We start from the raw sequence: 20,885 nt of genomic DNA, 5'->3' as shown, positions 1-20,885 counted from the left end.
CCATAATATCGCAACCTCCACTGAAATGGCCTCAGCCCAGTATTCCTGAAGGAGCATCTCTACCCCCATCGTTCAGCCCAAACACTGAGGTCCAGCTCTGAGGGCCTTCTGTCAGTTCCCTCACTGTAAGAAGTAAGGTTACAGGGAACAAGGCAGAGGGCCTTCTCAGTAGTGGCACCCGCCCTGTGGAATGCCCTCCTATCAGATATCAAGGAGATAAGTAACTATACAACCTTTAGAATACACCTGAAGGCAGCCCTGTAGAGGGATGTTTTTAATGTTTGATGTTTCGTTATGTTTATGTTTATGTTTATGTATATGTATATGTGGAAGCCAGTCAGAGTTATTAGTATTAGTATTAGTATTAGTATTAGTATTAGTATTAGTATTAGTATTAGTACCATCATCAATTAGATTCAGGGGTCATGACAACCACTTGGTGCTACAGAAATGAAAAGGCATGTTTTTATAAACTCTCTGTTACACAGCTGATATCTGTCCCATTCATCTTCCAGGAGCTCCATTTTCTATTTCCTGTAATAACTGTTTGACCACGGCCATTTCTGTTGTTATTTTTATAATTACCTTTATTCTGGTGTTCTGTTTCCCTGCCCGCGCTGCAACCGAGGCCCCCACCGTTCTTTAATGAGACATACATTTAAAAGCATGATCTAATCTCGCCTTGATTGCTGCTGCATTGTGTTCGAGGTAATTACCATTCATTTGACTTTTGAGGCCGCAGAGTGAATTTTCCACATGAGATTCTTTAATTTGTACACATTTTATTGCTATGAAATATACATATTGGCAAGCTGCCTGAGCTGCAAATGCCTTTAAAAAAGAGAGAAAAAGAGAAAGAAAATTTCCACCCTTGCACTGGAAACAGCAAATTAAGTATGAGTGCAAAGGCTTAAGCAACGATGTCTCTTGCAAAGCATTTTCCTGGCTGTCCTCTTCGTTGGCCTAACGCGCAATTAATCAACAAAGGTGAGAGATTTGAAGCATCCACTTCTAGTTGGAAGATCTGCAGTCGTAAGTATGTCTTTTTCTTTCTTTCTCTTTTTACAATTTCTTTTATTAGTTTGGGAGGACGCATTAATTGCAAAAGGGGAAAGTGTGAATTGCAGTCCAGAGGCTCACAACGTCTACACACACACACACAGCCGTCATTAAAGATGGGGAGCAATTCAATTTGATTTATATTTAAAGGATCTAATTTTCACTTTCCAAAACAGTCCCGGAACCAAAACACAGGTAGCCTATGCAATCTGCGCTTGTCCACATTTTGTAATGGAAAGTTACAAAATGGAACGCTCTCCCCCGGGAGGTTGTGGACTCTCCTTCCTTGGAGATTTTTAAACAGAGGTTGGATGGCCATCAGTCATGGATGCTTGAGCTGAAATTCCTGCATTGCAGGGGGGTTGGACTAGATGACCCTCCCAACTCTAGAATTCTATGACTCTATCATTCTCTTGCCAAAGGATGAGGCAAGGTTTGAAATCTGAGTAATTTTTTAATCTAAAACATCTTTCACTCCCCTCCTCCTCGTTTTTCATTCCAAACAAACTGTGGAATTGATTCTGCCCACTTCATGTTTAATATGCAAAAGCGTGACTGACAGAATCACCTAGAAGGTAATAAATCTCTCAAATGTTTTGTTAAAACAAGCATTCGCCATAAACCAAGCCTCGTGGAAACCTCAACTAACAATAGCCCCTGGTAATGTATTCTGCTTTAATTACAGAGCTGACAAGAAAATTGCCCTTCAAATCAACATCATGTATATATATTTTTATTTTTCTAAAAAAGAACAATGCCGCACACACAATCACTGGGCTATTAGCATTTAACTGTTTTGTTCGATTTAGCTTCATGGATGTTTATTTTTGCAAACCTCCCTCCGCCGTGTTGAACTATCAAGGCAAGTAAATGTTTCAGAAGTAGCTGATGGAATTGAATGCAAACTAGATTATGTTATTAATGGTTACATTTGTTCTGCGCTGTGCAGAATATAAACACGATAGAGTTTACTAAGTGCAGCATTGGGGTGAATTGATTTACTCATTCAATCCCCTTATTGTTCCTCTGATTTGTTCTGGCTTAGGTTCCACTTGTCCTGAATTGCAGTTTTATTGCAATCAATTCTAAAATTAATTCAAGGATTAGAGGACAGATGTGCAGTCCAGTCTCAGCTTTCTGTCCCTTTGGTTAATTGTTCCTTTCCCTTGTTTTGGCCATTGTCCATGAATCGATAAAATCTCGAGACTGGATTACTGCAAAGCTCTCAGCGTGGGGCTGTCCTTGAGTCTGGTCCGTAAGCTTCAGCTAGTACAGAATGCAACAGCTGACAGGGTCACATGGCTGGGAGCATGTGACTTCTCTCCTAAGACATCTGCACTGGCTGCCCATCTGCTGCTGGGCCAGGCTCAAAGCCCTTGTGTTGATATGCAAAGCCCTGAACAACTTGAGTCCAGGAGACCTCAAGGACTGCTAGGCCAGTACTTTCCAAACTGTGACATGTTAGTGTGTCGACTGCATTGTGTAGGCATGTCACACGAGTGCTCCCCATACTCATCCCAGAAAGGGGTTAGTTTTAACCTCTGGTTTGCTAGTAAAACTGAATTACAGTCGTTCCTTTAATCCGTTCCGGGAGTCCGTTCAGCTCCCGAAATGGTTTGAGAACCAAGGCACAGCTTCCAATTGGCTGTGGGAGCTTCCTGAAGCCCATTGGAAGCCGCCCCGGATGTTCAGCTTCCAAAAGCTTCCACCATTCTTTTGTCATGTCACCTGCTGGCAGCAATGTAAACTGCAGCATGACGACAGCCTTGCGTTTTTATGTATACAGGAAGAGATGCTCTTAGATCACCATCACCATTTGGCTTCCTTCCACCCGGCTCCAGGTAAGTTTCAATTTAGCTCTTAAGTATCAAGTCTCTCATAGATTTATGTTAATCATCTCTAAATTTGTGTGTGCAAATGATTTGAATGGCAGGGAGGTTTCCTAAGTGTCTTCAATTAAGCTGTCTGGATGGGCTCCAGATGTCCTGATCCCTTCCTTAAACCAGGAGGGAGCAATGATGAATGATTGCTAATAGAGCTATAAAACTTTCTGTATTTGTCTAAGTAATACAGGGCTAATGCCTGGGTAAAATTAAATTTCTAATGAAAATATTATTAAAACAGGGCTGTTAATGAATCCAGACAAATTATGGAGCAGGCATATTTGGCAGCTGTCTAGAGCAGATACTTCTAAGTGGAAGTCTTAGTTCAATAGGAAATCAATAAGGAGAATCCCACAACAGCGTGGAGACATTTTGATGACACCTCTGCTTTGCAGCTGTAGTAGATGGATTTGTCTTCTGAAGAATGTCAGACATCAACATTTCCCACCAGATTTCTGCAGCTATTTGCAACCATTTCTACCCCAGTTTTCTGCTGCTTGGAAGGGGAACGCATACCCTGCTGCTGAGGCAATTGAACTGCTACAACCTTGCATCCAAGGGTGCAATATTTTTTTAAAAAAGCATTACCCACACACACACACAAATATATTCTAGCAATGTATATTTTGAAATACGCTGCATCTGACGATATTAAATGCTATTTTCCATGCCTTTAAGAAAATCAGATTAATGCAGAAACAGGTTGAACAATTCTAGAGGCAGGTAGGTAGCTGTGTTGTTCTGCCGCAGTTGAAATAAATAATTTTTTTTTAAAAAAAAAGTCCAGTAGCACCTTAGAGACCAACTAAGATTGCAGTTGGTCTCTAAGGTGCTGCTGGACATTTTTTTTATTTTTATTTATTTATTTATTTATTTATTTATTTATTTTGACAGGGTGAATGAGTGAGCATTTGTGAAAGTGATCCTTACCAAAAATCATAGTTGTCAACATTTCCCTTTTTTTAAGGGAAATTCCCTTATTCCAAATAGGATTCCTCGCAAGAAAAGGGAAAAGTTGACAGCTATGCCAAAAATAGAACTGATTCTTCCCTCCCGAAAGCAAGCACTTTGAATTGAGAGTGCAGTTAAACCTTGGATCTCGAACGCCTTGGTTCCCAAACAAATCGGCTCCCAAACAATCGAAACCCAGAAGTGCTTGTTCCAGTTTTCAAACGTTCTTTTGGAAGCCGAATGTCTGACAATGCTTCTGTGGCTTCTGATTGTCTGCAGGAACTTCCTGCAGCCAATCAGATGCCATGCTTTGGTTTCCAAACATTTTGGAAGTCGAACGGACTTCCGGAATGGAGTGCGTCCAACTTCCCAGGTACGACTGTATGTGAACCCCTCCATAATTGTATCCATACAAAAAAAATTTAACCTATTGAATTTCTGCCCGCCACACAGCCTTTAAAGGCAGAAGAGCGCTGCTTTTCCCCAGTACCAACCCTAAACCAATATCTAGGCTGTATCCCTGAACACCTGGGAGCAACAAAGCCCCATGAAACACAAAATAACTTCTAGATAATTTTTCGATCTCAGTCAAACTCACCACAGAAAAGATGCATCCTGGGTTTTAGGGGGGAAATGAAGGACAAAATACAGAGATTCCAAGGATCACGGCATCAGCCAGAAACAGAAAAGTTGTACTGAAGGGGAGGAGAAACAGCTGGTCACTAGGACCCCAGAGATTCCTGCCAAAAACTCACTTGTCTATCACAGCCCTGACTTCTCTCCTTGGCTAGAAACACTGAAAGGTGGAGCAGCCAGGCTGGCGCATGTCATAGAAATTGCTTAGACCTTTGAGATTCCTTCCAATTCCACAATTCTAATCTGGGCAATTGGGCCCATTGAATTTTCCTGTCTATCTTCAAGAACAGCCCCACACAGAGAGCATCACAGTAGCTGGGTCTCATTTGAGAAATGGTTGACAACCAACCAAATCAAAAGCTGCCCTCCTCTTTTGCGGCTTGATACTCGACATCTCTATGGCTGTGTAAATGCTTCTTAGGCGGCCGATAATCATCAACCCCAAGCCGTCACCTGAGACTATTGGAAAAGCAATGGGGATTTGTCTGGAAAAGACATTTATCCTTCAAAGGGCAGGGTGTGGGAACACCTTGAGTGCAAAAGCCGAGCAGATCAATTCTACTTAACCCCTGAGCTTTCAAGCCTTATTATATCTTCACAAGTTTCCAAACATATCAAGTCACCCTAAGCAAAATAGAAAGAACAAATCCACAGATTAAAATGGAATAAGCTGGGGCAGGGGTGGAAAATATGTATTAATCACTATTGAGTTGTTTTGTTTTGTTGAAGGAAGGAAGGAAGGAACAAACGAATGCATCGTACATAAAGATTTTAAGAGATAATAGTCAAGAGAGCCAGTGTGCTGTGGTTGGACTCGGACTGGGGAAACCTGAGTTCAAAACCACACTAAGCGATGAAGGCTATTGGGTGTTCGGGAGATGAGGTCACAGCAGCCAAGTATGCAGTCCCATGGAGTGGGAGAAGATGGAAGATCACTACCAGTGGTGGTGGGAATGGTTAACATGAGAACTTGAGGACTGGAAGAAGCAAAGATCACCAGTGTCAAAGCAATGATTCTTCAACATCAACTTCGTTGGAGGGGTCATGTTGTGTGGAAGCCTCATGTTCGTCTTCCAAAGTAACTACTCTATTCCAGACTTAAAAATGGTAAGCGTAATGCTGGTAGTCAACAAAATAAGTTTAAAGACTCTCTCAAAAAGCTTTTAAAAAGTAGTATAAAGACTGACAACTGGGAAACAATGGCCTGTGAGCGTTCCAATTAGAGAACAACCTTTACCAAAGGTGTCATGGGCTTTGAAGACACTCGAATTCAGGATGTGTCAGGAGTGTATGCAGGAGCCAGGCCCTGTGACCAGTAGGGTTTCGCAGGACTGTTGTTCTGGAGAGGCAAGGCGCAGCCGCACAGGTGAGGCCACTTGGAAACTCACTGCACCTGGGCCGGGAAGGGATATAAGGTCAGCATTTCCCTTTGGCTCTTTGCCACAGCAACATGTTTCCTGGCTTGCTGCATTTGACTCCTTCCTTCTCGACCCTTGGACCTTTGACTTTGTGACTCCCTGCTTCCTGACCCTCAGACCCCTGGTTTCTGGACTCTCGTTCCTGCTCCCACCCTGCCATCTTGCCCCCAGTCCCGACATGCTCAGCCGGGACTTCGATGGCCTGTAGACCGGACCGTGACAGGATGAAAGGGAGAAATAAGAGGAAGGCACGCTTGGCAAACCCTCACCATGATCAGCTCCAACCCAGAAATCTATTTCCCCACTGTGGAGGGATCTGTGGAGTCAGAATTGGCCTCCACAGTCACTTGTGGACTCACTGTGAAGACCGTGTTTATTGAAGGCAATCTTACTCGGCTACGAGGGATCGCCAAAGAAGAAGAGACCAATTCATGGAAGACAAGGCTAACGAAGGCTCCAATGGCTCCATTGTACCATCACTGTCAGAGGCATTATCGATCTGAATGCCAGTTGCAAGTGGGCAGAGTGCTGTTGTGCTTAGGAGTAGCTTGCGGTTTCCCCATGGGCATCTGACTGGCCGTTGTGAAAGCAGAATGCTGGACTACATGGGCCATTGGCTTGATCCAGCAGGACTTATCTTAGGCTGTTATGTCCTTGAAATATACTTGGAGTCGAGAGTGGATTTCATGCTCTTTATTCAGCTTATAGTGGTGAGAAGGAATGGAAGTTCCCCCACAATATCAGCTTTATATACATTATTTACACAATGGGCTGCACGTGATTGGCTAATTCTGGGATTCTCCTGTAGACCAATCAGTTTGTGGATTCACTTCCACCTGGAGCTGGATTGGGTGGCTCCTGCGGACCAATCAGACTGCTGCATTGTTCTAGGACTAATCAGACTGCTGCATTCTGAATCCTATTGTTCTAGGACCAATCAGACTGCTGCATTTGGGATCCTATTGTTCTAGGACCAATCAGACTGCTGCATTTTGGATCCTATTGTTCTAGGACCAATCAGACTGCTGCATTTGGGATCCTATTGTTCTAGGACCAATCAGACTGCTGCATTTGGGATCCTATTGTTCTAGGACCAATCAGACTGCTGCATTTTGGATCCTATTCAACTCAGTACATAACAGTCCTTATGGCCTGAAACACACTAGAGACAACAACGCAGAACAGGGGAGTGCAGAGGAGGGAGGACAAGCAAGCAGTTGTGCACAGACAGCAGGAGCGCCAGAGTGTAATCCTGCCGGCTGCAGGGCACCACTTCACAAGCACATTCCCTGCAGGGACAGCAATTGCAAAGCAGCACCTCCTAGCAGGATGGCACTCTCTGCTCACTCAGTCCTGCTGGCTACAGGGGGCCTGTTTTGCCTGCATGTTCTCCGCTGGGAGCACACTGGCAAAGCAGCAGCCGACAGGATTAAACACTCCTGCTCTCCGCAGGGTAGGTGGGGAAGATGCCACATTTTAAAACCCCAATGAAACATTTGCCCTGGCCCCAAATTGATTCTGGGACAAATCTGGGTTGCCTTGGGTGTTCCCCAGGGCCAGGCACAGCCCTACTGGTTATGCAGAGACTCAAATTAGGCAGGATGCCAGCATGTGGGTTAAAACAAAAAACCAATGCAGGTGTTCCGTGCTGTTGACATTTTGTATATAAACTGCAGGTGCAGGCAGAGCACAGGAACTCCTTATTGCTCATGCAAAGTTGAGCTGCAAGATATATTCCCTTCCTGTTTAGAAGAATTACGAAAGTATACATGTTTATATGTTTGTATGTTTTGTTTGTTTTGTTTGTTTGATTGATTGTTTTTATTATATGCTTGGAAAATTAATAAAAATTATTTATTAAAAAAAAGAGAGAGATTCCTGCCACAAACTCACATGTCTATCATAGCCCTGACTTCTCTCCTTGGCTAGAAACACTGAAAGGTGGAGCAGCCAGGCTGGCGCATGTCATAGAAATTGCTTAGACCTTTGAGATTCCTTCCAATTCCACAATTCTAATCTGGGCAATTGGGCCCATTGAATTTTCCTGTCTATCTTCAAGAGCAGCCCCGCAAAGAGAGCATCACAGTAGCTGGGTCTCATTTGAGAAATGGGTGACAACCAACCAAATCAAAAGCTGCCCTCCTCTTTTGCGGCTTGATACTCGACATCTCTATGGCTGTGTAAATGCTTCTTAGGCGGCCGATAATCATCAACCCCAAGCCGTCACCTGAGACTATTGGAAAAGCAATGGGGATTTGTCTGGAAAAGACATTTATCCTTCAAAGGGCAGGGTGTGGGAACACCTTGAGTGCAAAAGCCGAGCAGATCAATTCTACTTAACCCCTGAACTTTCAAGCCTTATTATATCTTCACAGGTTTCCAAACATATCAAGTCACCCTAAGCAAAATAGAAAGAACAAATCCACAGATTAAAATGGAATAAGCTGGGGCAGGGGTGGAAAATATGTATTAATCACTACTGAGTTGTTTTGTTTTGTTGAAGGAAGGAAGGAAGGAACAAACTTCACAGCCACCTGTAGTTCTGTGACTCGGGTAGTTCCTCACAGGGGGAAGCTGCATACCAGTAGCCCCAAAGATCCTTTTTCACTGAAACATGGAGAATGGTGCAAATGGAGCTCCTCTTTGACTTTAATGGAAGTGGACAGAAATGGCTTCCATGCTACAGAGGACAAGAGTTCATTTCAGCTCTAGTGGATCAAGACCAGGAGCTGGAATTAGAACTGCATCCCATTTGAGTCCCATGAAAATCAACCAGTTCCATGCAACCAAGAATCTAACTGATGATGAATGAGATGCAAATGGTTGGCTTGTTTGTCTTTCTTGCTAAGCCAATTATTTCAGGACTCTTCAACAATGCACCACACACACACACACACACACACACACACACACCATAAAAGCTGAATTGTTTGGTATTTTCCCTCTTTTAGATAAGGCTCTGGTGTCGCCTCCCCTCCAAAGAAAGCAAATAAATTAAAAGCAACAAATTTGTGGGAGAGGGGAAGAGAGAGACACAAGCTATATTCACACGATGCATGCAAAGTACTCTGGTACCATTTTAAACCGTCATGGCTTCCCCCAAAGAATCCTGGGAACTGTAGTTTGTTAAGGGTGCTGAGAGGCGTTAGGAAACTCAGATTTCCCTCAGGGAGCTACAATCCCCAGAATTTCCTAGGAACAAAGGATTGATCATTAAGAATTGTAGCAGTGAGAGAGGACTAAGGGCATCCTTGTGTTTTAAAGGTATGGTGTGGATGTGAACAGAGAGACTGAAACTGGATGTCATATGAGAAGAGGGCAGAAATCTCAAAAAGAGCAAGCAGGTTGGCAACCCACGAATGTCACAAGAGGCTAGACAAAATGCTGTCGCTGGCCCTCATCAATTACAAACACTCAAAAGCCCATCCTGTGACAAACTGCTGGGCCATCATTATCCACAGTCTTGACATTTGGAACCACAGCATCCTGCCTAATTTATCGCAAGTGCCCTTGATAGGAGCAGGCACGCTTGGGTGAAAATAGCTATTCATCAAACGGCCCCTTTGTCCAGAATTGTGTGTTTTTGTGGCAAAATCAATCCAGCTCTTTCCTTCTCACCTCCCTCAGTCTGCCGAAGGCCTTCAGTGACACTGGAAAGATGGTCTAAATATTATAACCGAAAATTGGCTTTGGAAAGCAGTGCACATTGCACTCGTTGAAAAACTCACTCACCATCTTAAGAGTTTTGCAGGGTGCTGTAAAACCAGAGGATTATCCAGCTGCCTGGTGGACTTCCATGACACATGTAAAGAATTTCCCACACCTTAATATGGTCCCTGTTAAGTATGAGTTGATCTGGAAATGCCTCTGATTTTTTACCTTTCCTCTACGTACCTTGACAAACGCTTTCATTCCCTGCCAGGTTTTTAATACAAAACAAACATGTATTACGCTTGTATCCATTATACCCTCTCCATATTGTTCTGTCATTTTTATGTAGACTTCCCTCTTCTCACTACCTGGGGCTGTTGATAAAAAATCTCCCCAAATTTTTTTTTATACCCTGACTTTCTTCCCTCTTCTGTTAGAAGTGCAAAGCTGCCTAATTCACAATTCTCAAACCGGCACACAAACCCAAAACAGTTTTCCTTCAGAATTTTCACCTCTCCAAATTTTGGCATGCTGTTATCCAACAAAACCATGTATGCAAAAATGCATGTACATATATAAAACTGTGCATATTGGAATGGCATGTGAAAACTGTGTTCACAAGAAGAAATTTCCACTGAAATGCTGGAGAGTTTTTGTGGTGATATTTTTTATTAGGGGGGGATGACCGATGGTTGTGGAGATGTAGAGAACTGTCTTTAAGATTTAAGGGGGGGTATGAGAAACAGAGAGAACTGCAGTTGACAGATTCATCCATCCCTGTGAAAACCCCACAGAGCTTTTATTGGGAAATTACCTTTGGATTCCTCCATCATCAAGGTTCCACAGTAGGCAGCAGCAAGGATGGGCACAGGAGGGCATTCTGGCACGGAAATGAGATGCTATTTTGGTTTCCTCAGAATATTTATGCAAGCAATCATACTTAAAATTGCACTGAGGTTGTATATTTAGATGTCTTTATTTTAGGGGGGTTAACCTCACTCTTAGCTGGAAAAGCCTCCAAGAATAATTCACAAAGAGCAATAATAAGATGGTCCCTGTCCTCAGGCTTCTAATCTAAAGACATGGCACAAAAGGAAAAGGAATGAGGAGGGAGGAGGGGGGGAGAAGAAGAAGAAGAAGAAGAAGAGGAGGAGGAGGAGGAGGAGGAGGAGGAAGAAGAAGAAGAAGAATTTATACCCCGCCCTTCCTGGTTCAAAAATTGGGCTCAGGGTGACTAACAACAAATTTAAAACACTTAATTATAAAAGCAGCATAAAATACAGTATAAATACATGAATAACAATAAAATTCAAAAATAAAAAAGCATGCTCAAGCACCATTTCTTAATTACAAAAGTCCTTATAAGAGTTCTTTCTTGCAGAGAGGGAGAAAGCAAACTCCTTGCCACTGGGGACAGTTTGATTTCCCCCTTGCCACAATGTTCTTTCTCGGAGGCATAGGGTGTAAGCTCCAGTGGCCTCTTGGCTGAGAAGCCGTTCCAAATAAGTAAGCCAACAAATAAATATCCTCACAGGTAATGTGGGGTGGGAACCGTAAAAGAGGAAAACAGAAATGAAAATGGCAGCAAAAACCTGAAACTACAGAAAGGAACAATAGAGAATTCCTCGAGCATCGTGCCCGCTTTGGAAGCAAGACCAGATCATTTGGAATCCAGGGTGAAAATCAGATACAGAGCTTCTGAAATGCTCCTTATGCGCAGCCTCTGTTTGTTGGCTAGCCAAGCTCTTTGCTCAATAATCTCTTAGAAAGAGACTTGATATAAGATCGTCCATCAAAGTCTTCCCACTCTTTTTTATAGCGATTGCACTGCAAAGTGAGGAAACAGTTGATCTTTCCTTTACTTCTTTCTCAACCCTTCCCTTCGTTTGTTATAGTCTCGTTCTGCCATGGGAAATGTCAACCATTGTAGGAGAAATATCCTTCAAAAGGCAACGTGCATTTGAAGTTCCGAGTTTAAATTCTACATGGTGTTGCCTAAGCGAAAACAGATGAACAGTTTGCCTACCGCAGAGACCAAAAGAACGGCTTCGCAATTGAACCTCGTTTCGATTCGCTGTGTGGGTTTTTAACCAGAGCTGTGTGGGTTTTTAACCAGATGGCCAGTTACCCTACTACTTTAAAAAAAAACTGTTTTCAAATATCTGAAGGGCTGCCCCTTTGAAGATGGAGCAAGCTTGTGTTCTGTAGCTCCAGAAGGGAGGAACCGAACCCATGGCTTCAAGTTACAAGAAAGGAGATAATCCAACTAAACAGCAGGAAGAACTTTCTGGCAGTAAGAGATGTTTGGCAGTGGAACAGACTCCCTCTGAAGGTGGTGGACTCTGCTTCGTTGGAGGTTTTTAAGCAGAGGTTAGATGGCTATCTGTCATGGATACTTTAGCTGGAGTTACTGCATTGCAGGGGGTTGGACTAAATGACCCTTGGGGTCCCTTCCAAATCTATGATTCTATGGTTCTAGCTCAGGGGTAGGCAACCTAAGGCCCAGGGGCCGGATGCAGCCCAATCGCCTTCTAAATCCAGCCCGCGGATTTAGAAAATCAGCATGTTTTTACATGAGTAGAATGTGTCCTTTTATTTAAAATGCATCTCTGGGTTATTTGTGGGGCATAGGAATTCGTTCTTTTTTTCTTCAAAATATAGTCTGGCCCCCCACAAGGTCTGAGGGACGGTGGACCGGCCCACGGATGAAAAAGGTTGCTGACCCCTGTTCTAGATATTAAGAAGGGAGGATGCTGCCTAATAATGAAACAGGCTGTTGTGGTATTTGACTCTGGTAAAATTAGCACTAATATATGCTGGAAATGTAAAGAAAAAGAAGGTACGTTTTATCATATGTGGTGGACCTGTAAAGTAACTGTAAAGTAATGGGAAATGATATATAATGAATTGGGGGGGGGATTCATAATAACCTTTGTTTTTAAAAACAAAACAAAACCAAGAAGCTTCCTTATTAGGAATTATAGGTACTGAGATCCCAAAGGACCAAAGGAAACTGTTTATGTATGCTACAATGGCCGCTCAGATGTTACTAGCCTACAGATAGAAGGAAGACATAACCCCGACCAGAGAAGAATGGCAAATCAAGTTGATGGACTGTGCCAAAGTGGCAAAACTAACTGGGAAGCTCAGGAATCAAGAAGACAAGAAATTTTAAAAGGATTGGGAAATGTTTATAATGTATTTACAAAATCACTGTGAACAAGTCAGAACATTAGCAGGATTCTAAACACACTTGTAATGTAACAGAATGTACAGATAATCTAGGAAGATGAAAAATTGGAGAAGTACTGAAATGCAGTTGAAATTGAATCAAGAGGACCCATGGAAATGATGGGGGGGAAGTCAAGAGATTCGGAGCAATCTCAACAATTTGGAAATGGCCTTGTTGTATGTTTATATTTTGGAAAATCAAATAAAAAATTATTTCACACAAAGAAGAAACAGGTTGTTGGTCCATCTAGCCTAGCATTGTCTACGTCAGTGTTTCCCAACCTTGTGCCTCCAGCTGTTTTTGGCCTACAATTCCCATCATCCCTTGCCACTGGTCTTGCTAGTCAGGGATGATGGGAGTTGTAGGCCAAAAACATCTGGAGGCACAAGGTTGGGAAACACTGGTCTACGTTGACTACCAATGGCATTGGTAGTTTTAGGTAGGAGCATCTTCTGGTCCTACCTTGGGGACTGAACCTGAACCTGGGACCTTCTGCATGCAATAGCTCAGTCATGGTGGATCGCCCTCTGGAGCAGCTGCATATTCCTGCATTCCCACAGGGGATTGGACTAGATCAGTGTTTCCCAAGCTTGGTTCTCCAGCTGTTTTTGAACTACAGTTCCCATCATCGATGACCACTGGTCCTGCTAGCTAGGGATGATGGGAGTTGTAGTCCAAAAACAGCTGGAGACCCAAGTTTGGGAAACACTGGACTCGATGATCCCCAGGGTTCCTTCCAGTTCTATGATTCTATGAGATAGCTAAGGCACTGATGCCTTTCCCCAATATTGTTGGAGGCTGGATGCTTCTGAATACCAGTTGCTGGAAGCCACAGAAGGGGAGAGTGTTTTTGTTCTTGGATCCTGTTTGCATGCTTCCAAGAGAAATCTGGTTGGCCACCATCAGAAGAGGATGTTGGACCAGATGGGCAATGGGCCTGATCCACCAGGCTCTTCATAGGTTCTTCTGTTCAGTACGTTGTTTGCTGAAATCGGGGGGAATTCTCTGTTCACATTCCACTCACCGATGACTGGTTTGGATGCATGGAAACAAAGCAAAGATTCGTTTAAAAAGGCAGGTTCCTATCAACCCTTAGCAAAGACATAATACCACGGTGCCTGAGACATTTGCAATTATAATTAAGTTCCTGCGTTTTAAAAAGCCAAAATAGAAACCTCTTGATGCAGGTTGTCTTATTGCTCGAGACAAGACCCGGACAGGAATAAATACTCCTTGCCCGTGCCTGTCAGATGTGTGGTTCATTAATGAATGCTAAGAGCATCATTTAAAACCCTGTTTCCTTGGTTAAGTCAATCCACTCAGCGATAACACCCACACCACCTGCATCTAAATGGTGCAATACCACCACCGTGTGCAGTAGACTTGTCTAGCAGGAGGGATGGTGGAAACAAAAGAAATGTTTCTTTTTGCTTGCAGTCATTGAATTACCTGCATGGATCAGACCAGACCTGGCTACAGGACCTGGCAAACCTAGGCACCTGCCAAGGTCCCCCAAAATTAGCAAAGGACTCAACACCCTAACAAGCCTACAATTTTCCGCTTTACATGCAATGTCAGAGGAAATCAGATGCAGCCTAAGAGTACATGTGTACATGTCTCTCCTCTTCCAGGTTCTTGGGTGTGGGGGGACTGACACTGTGACTCCCAAAGCCACACACACAGACACACTCTAGGCAGCACACAATCAGACCAAAGACTATTTATGGAAATTTTCCTAACAGTTAAAGGTAAAGGGTAAAGGGACCCCTGACCATTAGGTCCAGTCACAGACGACTCTGGGGTTGCGGCGCTCATCTCGCTTTATTGGCCAAGGGAGCAGACATACAGCTTCCAGGTCATGTGGCCAGCATGACTAAGCCGCTTCTGGTGAACCAGAGCAGTGCACGGAAACACCTTTTACCTTCCTGCCGGAGCGGTACCTATTTATCTACTTGCACTTTCACGTGCTTTCGAACTGCTAGGCTGGCAGGAGCAGGGACCGAGCCCAAAAGCATATTGCGCCTCAAGTCTGGGAGGGTAGCTAAATATTGCATGCCAGGGCTTGCCAATGTGCAACTATAGGGGGAACACTCTAAGAGACAGAGCCCCCAAAACATCCCAGTGAGGACTGAGCAATGCTGACTGATGATTCTGGAGGTAAAGAAGGTAAAGGAGCCCTGGACGGTTAAGTCCAGTCAAAGGTGACTATGGGAGGAGGCGCTCATCTTGATTTCAGACTGAGGGAGAGGGCGTTTGTCCGCAGACAGCTTTCCGGGTCATGTGGCCAGCATAACTAGACCGTTTCTGGCGCAACAGAACACCGCGACAGAAACCAGAGCGCACGGAAACACCGTTTACCTTCCCTCTGCAGCTGTATCTATTTATCTACTTGCACTGGCGTGCTTTTGAACTGCTAGGTTGGCAGGAGCTGGGACAGAGCAGCGGGAACTCACCCCATCACGGGGATTCAAACTGCCGACCTTCCAATTGGCAAGTGCAAGAGGCTCAGTTGTTTAGATCACAGCGCCACCCGCATCCTCTTGTGGAGGAAGTATGGGTGGAAACTTGGGGGGTAGGAAAGAGCTTGGGCTTAGTCCTAAACAGAGAATTCCTGCTCAACATCAGCCCTCTGCTGTAGCAGGGATGGGGAACCTGTGGCTCACAGGTTTTGTTGAACTACAACTCCCACCATCCCTAACTATTGATCATGCTGGCTGGGACTGCTGGGAGTTGGAGTTTAACAGTATTTGTTGGGCCACAGGTGCCCTGCCTTTGTTCTAGAAGTAATCTAAAGCCTCCACCTTGCTGAAGAACAGCTGGAAAATGTATGCCCCGGGACCCTGATTTTAAAGAGCAGCAATTCTCTGGACAGATATCTAGGGAGAGTAATTTGCCAAGGGTTCAAGAAACTGAGATTGTTTGTGATATATAAAGACAAGAGGGCAGTGGAAAGAGAGATGGGATGGGTGGGGGAAATGTTGTATTACGTTCTCCGCTAAAGTTGCAGGGGTTTCCCCCCTCCTCTTTCGCAGCACACAAGCCTGCTGCCATTTGCCAGGTTTTCAAAGCCATCTGCTTTCAGAACTTACCTTCCTTGCTGTTTACCACAGGCTGTCTATCTGTTTTAACAACCTCCGGAGGGATTTTGCACACCTCATTATGCTAAAATTGCTACTTATGCATTCACTCCGGCGCTTGTCTAAGTAATCTGCGCGCACAATGCCTTTTCCGCCCAAGATGCAACATCCCTCTTCAGAGGCTGCCGATCAAAAACAAAAGTCGGCTGTGTCATAGCAAGACAAAACACAGCCTCCTGTGTATTGCTGATGTGATACAGGGCTGATCTGAGCTGCTGCTCAGAGCGAACTTTTTAAAAAATAGTAATTAGAAAGACACATTTCCCCTCTCTCTGGTGCATACACAGGCGCATAATAGCGTGTGTTCTGTTTCAAATACCTCTCCTTTAGCCCTGCTATGGAGACGGCTATCTAAAACCCCAAACCTCTAGCCCCTTGTCTTTTAAGCACATATTAAGAAAAGCCTGGCGGGATCAGACTAAAGGTGCAAGCAGTCCAGAACCCTGCTATTCACACTAAGCAAGCAGATGTTTCCAGGAAGCCCAAGAGAGAGCAAAAAGGAAACAAAACACCACTGTTGTTTCCTACGCACAACCACACACCCCACAACCATCCTGGTTTTCACAGGACATCCCAGCATTCCAGAAGCCACCTTGGCTTCAGATTGGATCCCAGAATGTCCCATTTCCTCCCTGCCTCCAGTGCCACCACTGCCAAGCTCAGGGAGTAGGATGAGCTTGACAGGAGTTCAGCCTACACTTGAGTAGGACCCTGGCAGAGACACATGCCCGACTGGCATGTTCTCTCCCTCCTGGCCAATCATTCAGGAGCTTCATAAGCTTTCTTCAGCCCGAACATCACAGCGACCGATGCCAACAGACACCGGCACACTTAGGGATCCGCAGAGTTTGCACATCACACGTGACAGAACTCAGCGTTCTGGCTAATCTACTTCATTGTATGTTTTTTATGCATTGTGATTTGCTGTTATTTTTATTGACTATAGATTAGTAATTCTTTATTGTAATGGATAAATGTGAACTGTTTAGTTATTATTTGCTGGTGTTTAATTTTACTTTTCACTATTGGATTCTAGTGGATTTTTGAATATTGCTTTATTTGATATAAGTTTCTTTTAAAGTTATTGACTTAAGTTTCTTTTAAAGTTATTGTGACTTTCTATATTGGATCGGATTGTTACTATTAATGTTTGATGTTTTATTATTATTTTTATGTGTGTTGGAAGCCACCCAGGGTGGCTGGGGCAACCCAGCCAGATGGGTGGGGTATAAATTATTATTATTATTATTATTAAAGCTGGAAGGTGCTAGAAACAGGGGGTTGGCTGATCAAGAGGAGTCAGGAGACAGAGAGCCTTCCAGGACAGGGTTAGAGGCTGAGAGTCACAGTGTGAGCGCAAACTCAGACAGAGAGGAGTCAAAGGTTGCCCATACTTTAACTTACCACTGGGATAAATCTCCTTTAGAAGCTGTGTATTCTTGCTCTGTTGGGATGTTTAAGCTGCACCTCCCATATATTTGCAAATAAATCAAAATACAGTTGTACCTTGGAAGTCAAACAGCTTAGTTCCCAAACGTTTTGGCTCCCAAACATCACAAACCCAGAAGTGATTGTTCTGGTTTGTGAACTATTTTCGGAAGCTGAACATCCAACACAGCTTTCGCCTGAGTGCAGGAAGCTCCTGCAGCCAATCAGAAGCTGTGCTTTGGTTTTCCAACATTTTGGAAGTCAAACGGACTTCCAGAACAGATTCCGTTCGACTTCTAAGGTACGACTGTATTACAAAATGCCAGTTGGTCTCCAGCAATGGTGAAGCCCAGCTAAGTTTGGCGCTCCTGCAAGTCCTCCTCAATGCTTGTAGAAGTGGTCACCCATAACACTACCTTTATTTCTCCAGCATTGTTTAGTCGCCGCTTAGTCACCCCACCTTCTCATTATCTATACATTTGGCGAGAGACATTTCCTCTGAGCGAAGACGGCACCCATCTAGCACTCGGCTAATGAACACAACATAATTCACATCAGGCTTTGATTACCCTTATAAAAAAATACTGGCGTTTGCTGTGCTTTCACAATTACTGCTTCTCTAACTTCCAATTATCTCCCCTGTATTAACAATCAGCATTAAATGCATTAAATAATGTTTCCATAGCAATGCCATCCTGCTCTCTTGTGGCGTTCATTTAGGGAATCCTCTCCTAAATCGTGATCTGCTGCTGAAACTAAAGCTTCAGAAGGAAGGACCTCTATCCCCTTCCTTATGGTTTTACATCTGCAGTTAGCTGGAAGCAGATAGCCTTGAATGAGCATTTTGAGCAATGGAAGATCATTGAGAACCCTTGCCCATCAAAATGCAAAGGGCCTTACAGACTATGGATATTAGGGATGGGAGAAAAGTACAGCTGAGTTCACATTTACAGTGGTACCTTGCTTCTTGAGCTTAATCCGTTCCAGCAGTCCGTTCGACTCCCAAAACCATTCAAAAACCAAGGCACAGCTTCCAATTGGCTGCAGGAGCTCCCTGCACTCAATCGGAAGCTGTGTCGGATGTTTGGCTTCTGAAGAACAATCGCAAACCAGAACACTTACCTCTGGGTTTGCAGCATTCGGGAGCCGATTTGTTCAGCAACTAAGCCGTTCGGGAACCATGGTTTGACTGTATAGGTAAACCTACATAATTTACACTTTCCGATACAATATGGGAACTGAAACATAGCCAGCCTTTGAAATCTGCACTCCTCCCGCCCTGAGACCTGTGGGTAAAGGGCTCTATATGAATAATAATAATAATAATAATAATAATAATAGAGCTAGGTATGTTTCTCCTGGAAAAGAGGAGAATGATAGGAGATATGATAGCCATATTCAAATATCTGAAGGGCTATCACATGGAAGAGGGAACAAGCTTGCTTTCTTCTGCTCTGGAGGTAGAACTTGAACCAATGGCTTCAAGTTACAAGAAAGGAGATTCAACTAAACATACGGCAATTTTTTATGACAGTAAGAGCTGTTTGACAGTGGAACAGTCTCCCTTGGGAGGTTGTGGACTCTCCTTCCTTGGAGGTTTCTAAGCAGAGGTTGGGTGGCCATCTGTCATGGATGCTCTAGCTGAGATTCCTGCATTCCAGGGGGTTGGACTAGATGACCATTGGGGTCCCTTCCTACTCTACAATTCTATGATTCTTTGTTACGGGCTTTAGATACTAACACCTAGAAGAGGTTTATGGATTCTAGCTTGGAGTTTCAAAAATCTCCCTGAATTTAGAGTTTCAAATTATCTGGTTCCTGATTCAAAAGTGGACCTTCCTTCCTTCTTTATAGCTCACATTTTCTCCAAGGAGCTCAATGTGACACGCATAGTTCCTCCTCACCCTGTTTCATCCTCACAAGAACCCTCAAAGGTAGGTCAGTAGTGACTGGGCCCTGGCAGCTCAGTTTGTCTCCTGGCCAAGTGGTGGCTTGGAACTCTGGTCTCCCCAGTCCTTGTCCAACACTCTAACCATTAGGCTGCAGCAGTTCACATCAAGAATCCAAGACCAGGGTCATCATCAGTGGTTGGAAACACTGGGCATTGCCAGAGGCCCGTGCCCCGGTCATGGCTCCACAACCAGTCCCTGGAACCTGCTGGCCTTGGTACTGCTCATTCTTCCTGCTGCCACCTGTTCACCTACCCAGTGGTGGCTGCTGCCCATTGGGGCTGGTGGGGTGCAAGATAGGGAGACCAACAGTAGGTGGAGCCAGAGCCAAAGGAAGGCAGAACCACCCTCTGATTGGCTGCAAGTAAGTGGAGATTGGTTGAGTCAGGGTCAGCCCAGGACGTTTTCCCACTTGAGGCGACATCTTGCTGCCTCTGCTTCTCCTGCCTCCTCTACCCTGCCCCCCTACTTCAGGCCATGTACAGAGCAGGGTGGCATTCAGTTAAACATACAGCGGAAAAACTCCCTCAGAACTACGCAGCCAATCAGAGAACCCTGTCCCTTCCAACTCTACGATTCTAAGGGCTTTATATACTAACACCTAGAACTTGGCCTGGTAGCAATTTCTATGATTCTATCTTCTTCTTCATCATCATTATCATCATCTGAGCTAGATGAATTGGGCAGCTTTCTGTCCATTTACCTCTAGGACTCCCCTGAACCTGCCTTTTGCCCAAAGGGGCACATCTCCTGTCTTGTTTCTGTTTGGGAAATGAAGCAGGAAAGGAGAGCAGGAAAGCAAACCTCTGACATATTGCCAGTGCAGATAAGATTATGAACAGTGAAATGATTATAGCTTTTCCCCGCTGCCTTCATATCTGAATATAACCAGTAATTAAGAGCAAACCAAAATAGCTGGTTTGGTCTGGGCAATCTGATTAGCATGTCCTTCAGCTGATAAACATGCTATATTTGGGGAGTGGGGTGAAATTAAGAAGCTATTAAGCTAGGGAGATAATCTGTTCTGAACAATGATTCCCTGTTACACTATTTTTTTTAAAGCATAAATAAGCAAGAGTCACCTGGCTTAAGTGTGTGAGGAGTAACTGAAACCGTCTGGGAATCTGATAGCAGGAAATGATTGCTATTTTTTATTTTGTCTCTTTTGCAATATTTCTCCAATTAGAGAACCCTACTGGAGCAGAAATCCTCTTTACTCATAAGCCTCCATTTATTGTAATTATATTTTCAAATGGCCCACATGATTGATATATTCTAATGTCACATAACTGTGTGCACTACATAGAATCATAGACTTGTACTAATGAATGCAGGTAAGCTAAGATGTTTAAAGCTTTTTCACTGCAATGCGTCTTGCAGAATATTGCATGTTTGCATGCTTGCATATATACAATTCTACAATTCTAAGAGAAAAAGAGCATTGTACATTCAGGAGTACCTCATGAGGTGCAGATCCCAACTTCCCTACACTGAGTACAGCTCTGCTTCAGAGTGTTTCCAAAGTGCGACATGAAATGAGA

The sequence above is a fragment of the Podarcis muralis genome, chromosome 15 (genome assembly GCF_964188315.1).
Source record: "Podarcis muralis chromosome 15, rPodMur119.hap1.1, whole genome shotgun sequence".
Taxonomy (NCBI): domain Eukaryota; kingdom Metazoa; phylum Chordata; class Lepidosauria; order Squamata; family Lacertidae; genus Podarcis; species Podarcis muralis.
Note: the sequence above shows the minus strand (reverse complement) of the source record.